Raw genomic sequence first — 12,791 nt, forward strand, 5'->3', positions numbered from 1 at the left:
CTAGATGTGTGATCACACCATCGTGACTATCTTGGTCATGAAGGTCTTTTTTGTACAGTTCTTCTATGTATTCTTGCCACTTCTTCTTAATATCTTCTGCTTCTGTTTTTACATTTCTGTCCTTAATTGTGCCCATCTTTTCATAAAATGTTCCCTTGGGATCTCTAATTTTCTTGAAGAGATCTTTAGTCTTTCCCATTCTATTGTTTTCCTCTATTTCTTTGTATTGATCACTGAGGGAGGAGACAGTATAAGTGCAGTCAATATACAGAATATGGAAAGACAGACAAGTTGACATTAGGAGGCCCCATCGGCAGGTAGCAGAGTTCCAATCACAGGACCCCACCCCCGACCCCTGAAAAAGCACTGGAATGGGTATTGCAGACTGGCTTTTACAGAACCAGTTCCCACCTCTTTCTAGTGTGGCTTCCTATATTTTGGAGGCTGGTGAGCTAAAATCTACATATCCCACATTTCTGGATGTGATTTATTCTCTGACAGCCAAATGCCTTTACAGAAGACTAAAACCCAGAACTGAAATAAGAGTGGAGGGAATGAGATGTGAGGCTCCTATTTTTGCTGGCGCAGACTGAAGTGGAAGTGATTTGATCTTGAGCTAGCAGCTGTCATCATGACTTCTTGCTTCATCAAGCAGCTTCCTGATTATGGCCAGGCCAACAGAAGTTCTGCATTATGACTTAAGAGTTTTTATCTGAACGATCAGACCAAATTCCCTTCTGTTTATAAACAATTTTATAAGCCATTTAATACCGTGTAAAACAAATGCCTTTCTGCTAATACAATCTGGCATAGGTTTTGTTCTCTATAATTGAACCTTCACAGGGTAATTACTGGCTATTGTGATCATAAGCAACAGACTCTCAAAGAAATGAGATTCTTAGGTTGGTTAGCTTACCAGTTTGAAATTAAGGCAGCTAAGATTCTACTAGTATCGTGAGATAGACACTGGTGCATACTGGTAATGTATTAACTTCAATCATCACCTGGGGTTTTGTAGAATAAGAGACCTATCAATGTCAGGGTTTTGGTGGCTTAAGTGATGCTAGTCATTATGGGAGAAAAAGGGATGTAAGGAATGTCGCGGGGTACGTGTAGTGGAGTCTTCTATGGGTTCCATAGAATGTAAAGTTGTTGTTCTGTCACTAAGTAGTGTCTGACTCTTTGTGGCCCCATGGACTGTAGCAAGCCAGGCTTCCCTATCCTTCACTGTCTCCCAGAGTTTGCTCAAACTCATGTCCATTGAGTTGATGATGCCATCCAGCCGTCTCATCCTCTGTTGCCCACTTCTCCTGCCTTCAATCTTTTCTAGCATCAGAGTCTTTTCCAGTGAGTCAGCTCTTTGCATCAGGTTGCAAAAGTATTGGAACTTCAGCTTCAGCATCAGTCCTTCCAATGAATATTCAGGGTTGATTTCCTTTAGGATTGACTGGTTTGATCTCCTTGCAGGAACTCTCAAGAGTCTTCTCCAGTGCCACAATTCAAAAGCATCAATTCTCCAGTACTCAGACTTCTTTATGGTCCAACTCTTACATCCATATATGACTACCTGAAAAATCATAGCTTTGACTACGGAACTTTGTTGGCAAAGTGATGCCTCTGCTTTTTAATACACTGTCTAGGTTCATCATTACTTTTCTTCTAAGGAGCAAGCATCTTAATTTCATGGCTGCAGTCACCATCTGCAGTGATTTTGGAGCCCAAGAAAAGAAAATCTGCCAGTTTCCATTATTTCCCCATCTACTTACCCTGAAGGAAATTATAAAATAAGATTTAAAGTGTTCTCCTTAAGGTATGGTCAGAGTATCAGAGAACTTCCATGGCTACCTGCAGGAATCTCCTTTGTTTTGTAACTATTGAACTGCCCAAAAGTTAGGGCCAGAAGTTGGAAACAGCCATATATGTGCAGGGTGGATTCACAGACTTCATGTCTCATGAGAACAAGGCATTTGGGGAAAAGAATGGGACCAATAAAACTGAAATAGAGAATTCTGTAGATCTTATGACTCTGAATACCTGAAAAGCCCACATCCTACCAAGTATTCCTGGAAAGCAGAAGCAAACCTGTTTCCCATTTCACTGAAGCTGCCTCTTTCTTGCCAGAAGTCTCTGTGATGTCTTCACGCAATGAGTTCAATCGGTAGGAATGCCAGCCCTCCCTGAGCCCTACACCCCAGCACTGCCTTCAGAGCCTTAGCTAGAATCCAACCCCAGCCTGCTGGTGTGGTGGCAGATACAGTCAAAGCTGGAGAGAAAGGTTTATACAACAGAAAGAATCACAGGATTTTGCTCATTTGTGATGGCGAAAACCTGCAATCTGTGTGGAAGTGATTTCTGAGGATGTCAGACCAAGAAGAGAGAAGCTTAATTTTAGATCAGGTTGATTATTTTGCATTGGGTGCACTTGCCAGAGATTCTGAGTTCAATATGCTCACTTGAGCAGCTCAGAATATTTGATAGAAATGTGGGAATGGTAGCCAATAGCTATCATACTCGTAGCCATACCCACAGCCCTAGCCAATGCTTAAGTTATGATGCCAGAAATTTCTCGGGATGATGTAGAGAAATGAATGTAAAGATAAGGAAATATTGGGGTATCTTTACAATGTGTGAATCACTCATCTGCATCTAGTCATGTCCCCCAGGGGAGACTAAAGTACCATTCCTTCAGTGAGGCACTACCTTCATCAAGAAATATATATCTATATATCTGCTAATCCCAAACTCCCATTCCATCCCTTCCCTACCCACCTCCCCCTTGGCAACCACAAGTCTGTTCCCTAGGTCTGTGAGTATGCTTTTGTTTGTAGATATGTTGATTTGGATTGTATTTTAGACTCCACACATAAGTGATATCATATGATGTTTGTCTTTCTGATGTGCTTCACTTGGTAAGATAATTTCTAGGTCCATCCATGTTGCTGCAGATGATGGATAAACAAGGTCCTACTGTATAACACAGGGAACTATAGTCAATATCCTGTGACAAACCATAATGGAAAAGAATATGAAAAATAATATATATATGTGTGTATGTGTATATATATATAGTTTGTGTGTGTGTATATAATTGAGTCATTTTGCAGTACAGAAGAAATGAACACAATGTCATAAAACAGCTATAGTTCAATAAAATTTTTTAAAAAGAAATACCTTGAAAAGTCCCAGAGTGACCATCATCCGAGGGTAGGAGCTACTGCTAAGGAAAATGGCTCCCTGATTTCTCTGGGGGTGACGGGGTCCCAGGTGGCAAAGTGCAAAGACGGAACATGGACAGGACCAAAGACCACGGCAAAATGGCTGTGGTTACCATAATAGGCAGCAGAGCTGGAACGATGATCATGGGTTTTGAATGTCACTGATGTTTGGCAGTGGGAAATGGTATAAGATGTACCTAAGACCGAAATAAATGTGTAGACCTATTATAATCCTTCTTGATCTGGGTAAACTGACCCCAAAACAAAAGCAAAATTCTAGGTGACCTGAGTAATTCTAACCCTTTACTAGTTTATAGACCCACAGCCCATAACGAAGGCACTCTATGATGGTGCCACGAGCACTGTTCGTCTTCTTTCTGTTCCCCTAAAAAGGACAGTCTGACATATTCTTGCAGTCACCTGTCAGGAAAATGGTTGTCCCCGGAGAAAGGAACCACCCAGATCTCTGTGGGATTTGACATGAGCTGTGGCTAATGAGAATTCCTCGGGACCCAGAAATACCAGTGTGGTCCCCTACTCAGAGGAGACTTGCTGAGGTTATGGAGTCTCCATGGAGACTTGGTTTGGGTTTACCTCAGCAGTGGGTCAGCATGGACCTCCTGGTGATTCATCCTCTGATTAATGTCCTAGTTCCCATATGTATAGTTGGAATAGATGTCCTCATCAACAACTACACGCTGGCTTCTGGACTTGTGGGATGAAGGCTCTAGATGAGCAAGGGGAAGCTTCTGTTCTCAGATGGCATCACATTCGTTAACTTAAAGCAATACCACACATCCCTGGAGGAATTGTAGAGATGAGTGTTAATATCAAACCCTTGAGTAAGGCGGGGATTATAATTCCTATTACATTCCCCAACACCCCCTCCCGCATCCTCATGAAGCTCTCCTGTTTGACCAGTGAGAAGACCGATGGGTCTTGAGAACAATATCAATAGATTATCAGAAGCTTAATGAGAGGGTGATTCCAATGAAAGCTGCTTTTCCATATGGGGTTGATTTTCTGAAGCCAGTGCACACAGACCCTGATGCTTGATGTGGAATTGTCAAGTTGGCAAATGCTTTCCTGAAATTAAATACCCCAAGAGACCAAGGGCTTGCCTGGTGGTAAAGAATCTGCCTGCCAATGCAGGAGACATGGGTTTGATCCCTAGGTCAGGAATATTCCCTAGAGAAGGAAATGGCAACCCACTCCAGTATTCCTGCCTGGGAAATCCCATGGACAGAGGAGCCTGGCAGGCTTCAGCCCACAGGGTCTCAAAAGTGTCAGATACAATTTAGCTACTAAACAAGAGACCATAGATGCAGTTTGCTTTTAACTAGCAGAGGGAAGCAATGGACAACCAGCTGCATCAACTCTCTGGCTCTGTGGGGTCATTTAGTTCAGAGATTGGCTAACTTTTCCTGTAAAGGGCCAAACAGTAAATATTTTAGGCTTTGTGGACCACGCAAAGTTTCTGCTGCATGTTCTTCTTCCTCTTTTTATTTTTTTACTCAACTCGACAAAATGAAAACTACTCATAGCTTGCAAGCTTTACAGAAGCAGGCTGCAGGGCGGATTTGCCCTTCAGGCCATTATTTGCTGGCCCCTGATTTGGTTCCTGGGCTGCTTAGCCATCTCTCTAGTCCACAGGATACCACTCTGCTCTATGACGTTGATTGAACTGTAGTTAAGAACCTAGGAGAGAGCAAGTAGCCCTGGATATCTCGGTAAGACATATTGATGTCAAAAAATGGAAGAGAAGTCCTTGAAAAGTTCCATGGCCTGTTTCCAAATCAGAGAGCTGATTTTCAAAAAGTCGTTTTTCATTCTAGGTTTTGGAACCTGGGAAAACCCTTCAGGAGCCCCGGACACAAGCTCTGAGAAGGATGAACAGTAAGTGTGTCTTGAAGCTGGCCTCTCCCATGTGGTGTGGCTGTCTTTGACTCCTTCTCACCGAAGGCCTCTGGAAGAGAAATGGCCGAGTCCACACAGAGGTGTCAAGTGGCTCCAGCTGCAAGGAGAGAAGAAATACAGTGGCTGGGAACCAGGCACTTGATGAAATAGGTCCCTGCAGTATTGATTTTGAACCTCTTTCACCAGTTAGCCATTTTGATTGAGGGTATTGTCTGACACTGGGATAGAAAGAAGTCAAAACTTGCCTTGAATTTTATTTCTCAGATTCCCAGGGAGGGGGAAACATACTTACACATAGATAATATAAAAATAGCTATGTTCCAAGGGAATTTGAAAGAAACATTCAGAGATTGCTGAAAACCATATAATTTTGTAGCTGTACAGGCAGAGATGACTTTTCTTCTTTATTCATTTTAAGAACAGTTTAAATTGGTTTGTGCATAATAAAAATTTAGCCTTTCATCAATAGTTGGATAAATAAATGGCAGCCTCCCTGGAATATAGATTATCAAGGGACCATCATACTGTGCTTTGCTATTTCATGTAGTATACTTTCTCTTTCGAAACTAATAAAAGCTACAACTGCATGCTTTATTATGAAAAACAGAACAAAAACTGGCCAGTGTTTTTCTTATTTCAGAAAGACAAAGCTCAACAATGAACAGCATAATAGGAATTTGACCTGAACAGTAAGAGATTTGACTTTCTTGTTGCCAGGTTGACTTAACCCCATCTGTAAGCGTGATCAGTAGTGATGACAGGTACTTGAACCACTTTCCTTGATTTCATGACCTTTAACAGAAACATATTTCACTGTATGTGTGTATGTTTTCACCAAAGCCATTTTCTTATATATTTGAATGTGCATTTGTTCCATTGAGGATCTTTACTAGCCTGGTGCCCAATATCCCTAGTCTATAGTTCCCTGCTTTTGGAAATGATGCTAGGTTGCCCTTTGTATGCTCCAGAGAAGCATGGATACCTGATCAAAGACTAGTTTAACCATACATTAGCAATATACCAAGTAGTCTGCTGGTCTGTCTTCTTAATAGCAGAGAGATTAATTCTCTTAGTTGATCTGATGCTATCCTTTGCAATTCAGACTGAGAATGCAGAAAATCAATTCAATTAGTGGTAGGAGGGCAAAGAGGAACCTCCAAATAGAAGCATAGACAATGAAAGTTGCTGAGAAGTATTAATGCTCAAAGAGAAGGATTCAGATAAGAGAGCAAAATTGTGATTCTGAATGGTGGAATCCCCCAAGTTTTCTCCACCCCTCCACTCCTAGTTGTCTAGTATAAACTGACCAGGATCCAAGGAACAGAGATCCTAGTGGCTTTCCTTTTAGAGAAAAATGAGAGGTACAGAGAGGGGACCCATCAAACAGGCCAACACTATGGATTCCTAGTATTTCACATCTGCCCCATGTACCTCTGTTTATTTTAAATATCACCCAAATGCGTGTGGCTTCTCCAGCTTCTAGGATCATACTTCTTTGCAATTAAGATGTGTGGGATTTAAAAAGTACAGCAGACAAGTGAATATAACACAAAGAAGCAGACTCACAGACTTAGAGAACACACTGGTAGTTATCAGTGGGGAGAGAAAGAGGAGGAGCGGTTTTATAGGGGTAGGGGATTAAGAGGTACCAATTATTAGGTATAAAATAAGCTACAAACATACACTGTACAACACCCGGAATATAGCCAATATTTTATAATAGTGATAAAGGGTGTATAACCTTTAAAAATTATGAATGATTATATTGTGTGCCTGTTCAGTTCAGTCGCTCAGTCGTGTCCGACTCTTTGCGACCCCATGAACCGCAGCGTGCCTGTAACATACAATATTGCACATCAACTCTATATGTCAATGAAAAGAGTTTAAAAAGGAATAGCTGGAGCTGGTATCCCACTTGATATTTCAAAGTCTAGTATTGTTTTGATCCAAAGAATGCCTATCTGTTCTACCGATTTGTTCTCGTTTAGGGAATCCTGTCGACCAATCATCTTCTGGGTCTCTTCACGGTAACTTAAGTTCTTTCTCCATATCTTCTGGCTTCTCCACACTGTTGCTGCCTTTGGATCCACCCAGAGACAGGACAGAGTCACCCAGGCTCAGCTAAGATCCTGCTGTTGTGTTTAACTACACTTCACGACACATGATGGACGCAGAAAGAATGACAACGGATGAAAAACAAGCAAAGAACAGGAGACTTCTTAGGACTTCTTCTAAAGTGTGAAGACCACATCCTTCTATGGGGGTAGCTGGAATGTGGGCATAGGGACATAATCGGGTGGACAAGGGAGGTGACATGGTAGACCAACATGGTGCAGAGAGCACTCGGCATCCTTGAACGAAAGTCCTTTGATCTGAGCTTCCTGCCTGGAGTTCAGTCGCCCCAAAGTCTTCTGAGTCCAACAAGAGACAGATCTAGTTTCTCTCATCTACCACTCCTCACCTCCAGTTCAAAGCTAGCCTCCAGGAAACATAATCCTCTTCAGAGATGTAGTAGGGCTTGGGATGAAGATGACCTTTTTCATCGTTATGTAGAGCTGTTTGCTTCCTCACTATTTTGAATGTGCATTGTAGAATAATATTCTTTTAGGCTTTATCATTACCACCAGTGGATTACCACCACTTTATCAAAATCCACCAGAGTACCTTGTTCCCCCCAAATCAAAAGCAATCTGACATGTGGTTCAAGTTAAGCTTCCATTTGGAGAACTTGATAAAATGTTCACAGTTCTAAAATAGTGGTGTTTCTTGGCTCTCTACTCCCAATCACCTCTGAGTACCCTATTAAGGTTTTTTTTGTTTGTTTGTTTTTGTGTTTAAATAAAACATGCAAGTCTACTCTCAGCTGAAGCTTTCCATTACAAAACCAGAAAAGGCTAACTCAGGGAGGTTTTCATTTTTATGTTATAGAAAGCATAAAATGAGTCAATCATTTGTTTTCATTATAACTTTCAGGAAAATGAAATTCAGCCTTATAAAATGTTACTTCATTTTAGACCAAATAAAATGGTTGTCTTTTCACACTGATGAATTTCCTCAACCTTTTCCTAAGGTTTCAAACGATCCTATTTGCCCACAAGTGCTGTGTTTCAAAGGAAGAGCACTTTTGAGTTATCTATAATGATTTCTCGGCTTTTACCTTAGAGAATATTGCAATGCGTTCTGCGTGAGAAGCTTATATTCTATTTACAAAGAAAAAATATCTGTAACTTTATGCTTTGCTGGAATATGTTTTAGAAACCAATACTCGAGTGTACATGAAAAAGTTACTCTGGAATTTCTAAAGTCTTCAAAAAGTTAGGGATCACACACACACACACACACACACACACACGCTTGAGCATATACACATTCATTCATCAATTTGTGTCACATGGGATGAGGTTTTGGAAATAACCCGTATGAATTTACTCTTCATGGTAACTCACATTCTTTTTCTGTATCTTCCCTGGCATTATTGTTACAAGAAAGGGAAATACAAGTGCTACCAGAAAAAGAGGAGGCTATGAGGTAGGAGCCTTGATGAACAGGGTAGCAAAGCACAAAACCAGAAGGGGAGAAAGGGCAGGAGATGAGAAAAGGGAAGGAGACGAGAAAAGGGCAGGGATAGCCCTGTGACTGTCCTGCTTCTCCCTTAGAGGTTAATCTTCAAGGGAGGGAGTACATACACTTTCTGAAGAACCCCTAACATGGCCCCTCTCAGAGAAGTTCCACACTAGGGGAATGTGTTAGAAAGCCTTGACACAGGAAGTTTCTGGATGGATGGGCCATGGTTTCTCATGACCTTCATGTGTTACGTGCGGGTCTAAAGTTCCTGATGACCTTGTGAGGAACACAGAAGTGCTGAGAGAACCGTGGGTCAGAGATGTCTCAGGACTAAGTAAACCCCCTTCTAAGCGGAAGGTCCCAGAGAGGTGAAGCGGACCCTAAAAACTGATAGATTTTTCAGCAAGTGTAATGAGAGGCTCCAGTTGGATAGAAATTGATTTAAAATTAAATAAGTGTGGGCTTCCCTGGTGACTCAGTGCTGGGGAGTCTGCCTGCCAGTGCAGGAGACATGGGGTCAATCCCTGGTCCTGGAGGATCCCACATGCCACAGAGCAACTAAGCCTGGCATGCCACAACTGTTGACCCTGTTCTGTAGAACCCGGGAGCTGCAACTACTGAAGCCCACGTGCCTAAGGCCCGTGTTCTGCAATGAGAAGCCACTGCAATGACAAGTTTGTGCATCTCAGCTGGAGAGTAGTCCCCACTTGCTGCAACTTGCGCAAAAGCCCAAGCAGCAATGAAGACCCAGCATAGCCAAAAATAAGTAGATAGATATAAAACACTCTAGATTCCCAGTTCCCAGAGTTTTCTGGAACTTTTGTATCTATTGTATGAAGCTGTCTAAAACATGGTTTCTCCTCTTAGGAGGAGCTTGCCACCCAGTGAGGGAGACACATGGGTAAACAAACCCAAGGCAGTAAGTGGTACCACTGAGGCCGGCTCATGGTGCTGGGGAGGCGTGGTCGCCTCAGAGAGCTGGAGAAGACTCTTGAGAGTCCCTGCAAGGAGATCCAACCAGCCCATCCTAAAGGAAACCAATCCTGAATATTCACTGGAGGGACTGATGCTGAGGCTGAAACTCCAGTACTTTGGCCACCTGATGCAAAGAACTGACTCATTGGTAAAGACCTTGATGCTGAGAAAGATTGAAGGCGGGAGGAGAAGGGGATGACAGAGGATGAGATGGTTGGATGACATCACTGATTGATGGACATGAGTGTGAGCAAACTCCGGGAGATGGTGAAGGACAGGGAAACCTGGCGTGCTGCAGTCCATGTTGTCGCAAAGAGCCGGGCACGACTGAGCGACTGAACAACTCCTGGGAGTGGGTGAGGAGAACTGCTCTGGTGGGTGAGGTTTTCTCCACGCACCACGTACTGAAGGTCCTCCCTGTGGAATCTGTGCCAACCTCATTTCCTGAAATCTCTCACATATCAAACAGCACCTCCTTCGTGAAGATTTTTCTGATCCTTCCAACGAGATTTGATTTCTCGTCTCTTGATTTTCATGGCACATCAGCTTAATCTCTCTACTTGCTTTATGCCTGTTTGAAGCCTTACCCTGTCCTTTCAACTAAGTTTTATGCTCATCCCTGTGTTGCCCCTGCACCCGCTGTGGACAAGACAATAAATGTAATGTTCAAGTGAATTGAGTAGTAAAGAAATAAATGGAGAGGCTAGGTTTAGAAAAGTCAAGTCTAAACCTAGTAAATGATGTGCTCTCTGAAGACAAATTTTAATCCTCCTTCACCTCTTTATTCCCAGAATTTAGCACAATTCCTGGCGAACAGTAGGTGCTCTGGGAATGCTTGTTACAAATGAATAGGGAAGGGAGTTGTAAAGATAAACTGGGAGTTAGAAGTGGCTCTGCAGAAGGTTTATATTTCAAGCTTTTTGGAAAATTCTCCTCTCAGATGCCAAGACTTTAGGCAGATTCTTCAGAACCATGTGACTCTTTACAGGTGCCAATCAATATCTCTGTGACAGATGTCAGGTTGTAGGTAATAGTGAAAATCAGTTCAGTTCAGTCACTCAGTCGTGTCTGACTCTTTGCGACCCCATGAATCACAGCACGCCAGGCCTCCCTGTCCATCACCAACTCCTGGAGTTCACTCAAACTCATGTCCATCAAGTCGGTGATGCCATCCAGCCATCTCATTCTCTGTCGTCCCCTTCTCCTCCCACCCCCAGTCCCTCCCAGCATCAGAGTCTTTTCCAGTGAGTCAACTCTTTGCATGAGGTGGCCAAAGTATTGGAGTTTCAGCTTTAGCACCAGTCCTTCCAATGAACACCCAGGACTGATCTCCTTTAGGATGGACTGGTTGGATCTCCTTGCAGTCCAAGGGATTCTCAAGAGTCTTCTCCAGCACCACAGTTCAAAAGCATCAATTCTTCGGCACTCAGCTTTCTTCACAGTCCAACTCTCACATCCATACATGACCACTGGAAAAACCATAGCCTTGACTAGATGGACCTTTGTTGGCAAAATAATATCTCTGCTTTTGAATATGCTATCTAGGTTGGTCATAACTTTCCTTCTAAGGAGTAAACGTCTTTTAATTTCATGACTGCAATCAGCATCCGCAGTGATTTTGGAGCCCCCCAAAATAAAGTCTGACACTGTTTCCACTGTTTCCCCATCTATTTCCCATGAAGTGATGGGACCAGATGCCATGATCTTTGTTTTCTGAATGTTGAGCTTCAAGCCAACCTTTTCACTCTCCTCTTTCACTTTCATCAAGAGGCTTTTGAGTTCCTCTTCACTTTCTGCCATAAGGGTGGTGTCATCTGCATATATGAGGTTATTGGTATTTCTCCCGGCAATCTTGATTCCAGCTTGTGCTTCATCCAGCCCAGCGTTCCTCATGATGTACTCTGCATATAAGTTAAATAAGCAGGGTGACAATATACAGCCTTGATGTACTCCTTTTCCTATTTGGAACCAGTCTGTTGTTCCATGTCCCGTTCTAACTGTTGCTTCCTGACCTGCATACAGGTTTTTCAAGAGGCAGGTCACGTGGTCTGGTATTCCCATCTCTTTCAGATTTTTCCACAGTTTCTTGTGATCCAACAGTCAAAGGCTTTGGCATAGTCAATGAAGCAGAAATAGATGTTTTTCTGGAACTCTCTTGCTTTTTCTGACAGAATGAGGTCCACTGGAGAAGGGAATGGCAAACCACTTCTGTATACTTGCCTTGAGTAACCCATGAACAGTATGAAAAGGCAAAAAGATAGGATACTGAATGATTAATTCCCCAGGTCGGTAGGTGCCCAGTATGCTACTGGAGATCAGTGGAGAAATAAATCCAGAAAGAATGAAGGGATGGAGCCAAAGCAAAAACAATACCCAGTTGTGGCTGTGACCGGTGATAGAAGCAAGGTCCGGTGCTGTAAAGAGCAAATATTGCATAGGAACCTGGAATGTTAGGTCCATGAATCAAGGCAAATTGGAAGTGGTCAAACAGGAGATGGCAAGAATAGTGAAAATAGCAAGTTGCAAACATATACATCAGAAGGTTTCACATTGAAACTCTCATTGTGCCCCTTCCCTGACTGTGTTCTTCAGTCTTGGCAAGAGGGTATTGGTAGCCGCATGGGCAACATGGGTGTCAGCTCATTTTGTGTCCTTGTAATGTCATGGGGGTCTATGAGGTAGGTACTACTTTCCCCATTTTTCAGATAAAGTGACCCCAAAATTTGAAGGCACTCATCAAAGTTCACACAACCAGTGAATGGGAACATCATGATTGAGCCCTAATTTGATTTCAAAGTACAAATCTTGTCTTGATGAACAAAAACAAATTGTCTTTTTTCCCCCCTACACTGAGCAGCTTGAGGGATCTTAGTTCCCTGACCAGGGATCAAATCCAGTGCCCCCTGCATGGGGAGTGGGAGCACAAAGTCTTAACCACTGGACCACCAGGGAAGTCCCACAAATTAAGTCTTGATGGAGAGGGGTCTCTGGAGATGGAGATACAAGTTTACTTGGGAGATACAGTTTGGTCCAATTCTGCCTTACTCTGGTGATCAAAATTGGTCTGTTCCAGCCTAAGTCAGTTCACGAAGAGATGACAGAACTTGATTATACCAAGGA

This window comes from Moschus berezovskii, chromosome 19, assembly GCF_049115385.1.
Source record: "Moschus berezovskii isolate FMDL1 chromosome 19, NW_MosBer_1.0, whole genome shotgun sequence".
NCBI lineage: Eukaryota > Metazoa > Chordata > Mammalia > Artiodactyla > Moschidae > Moschus > Moschus berezovskii.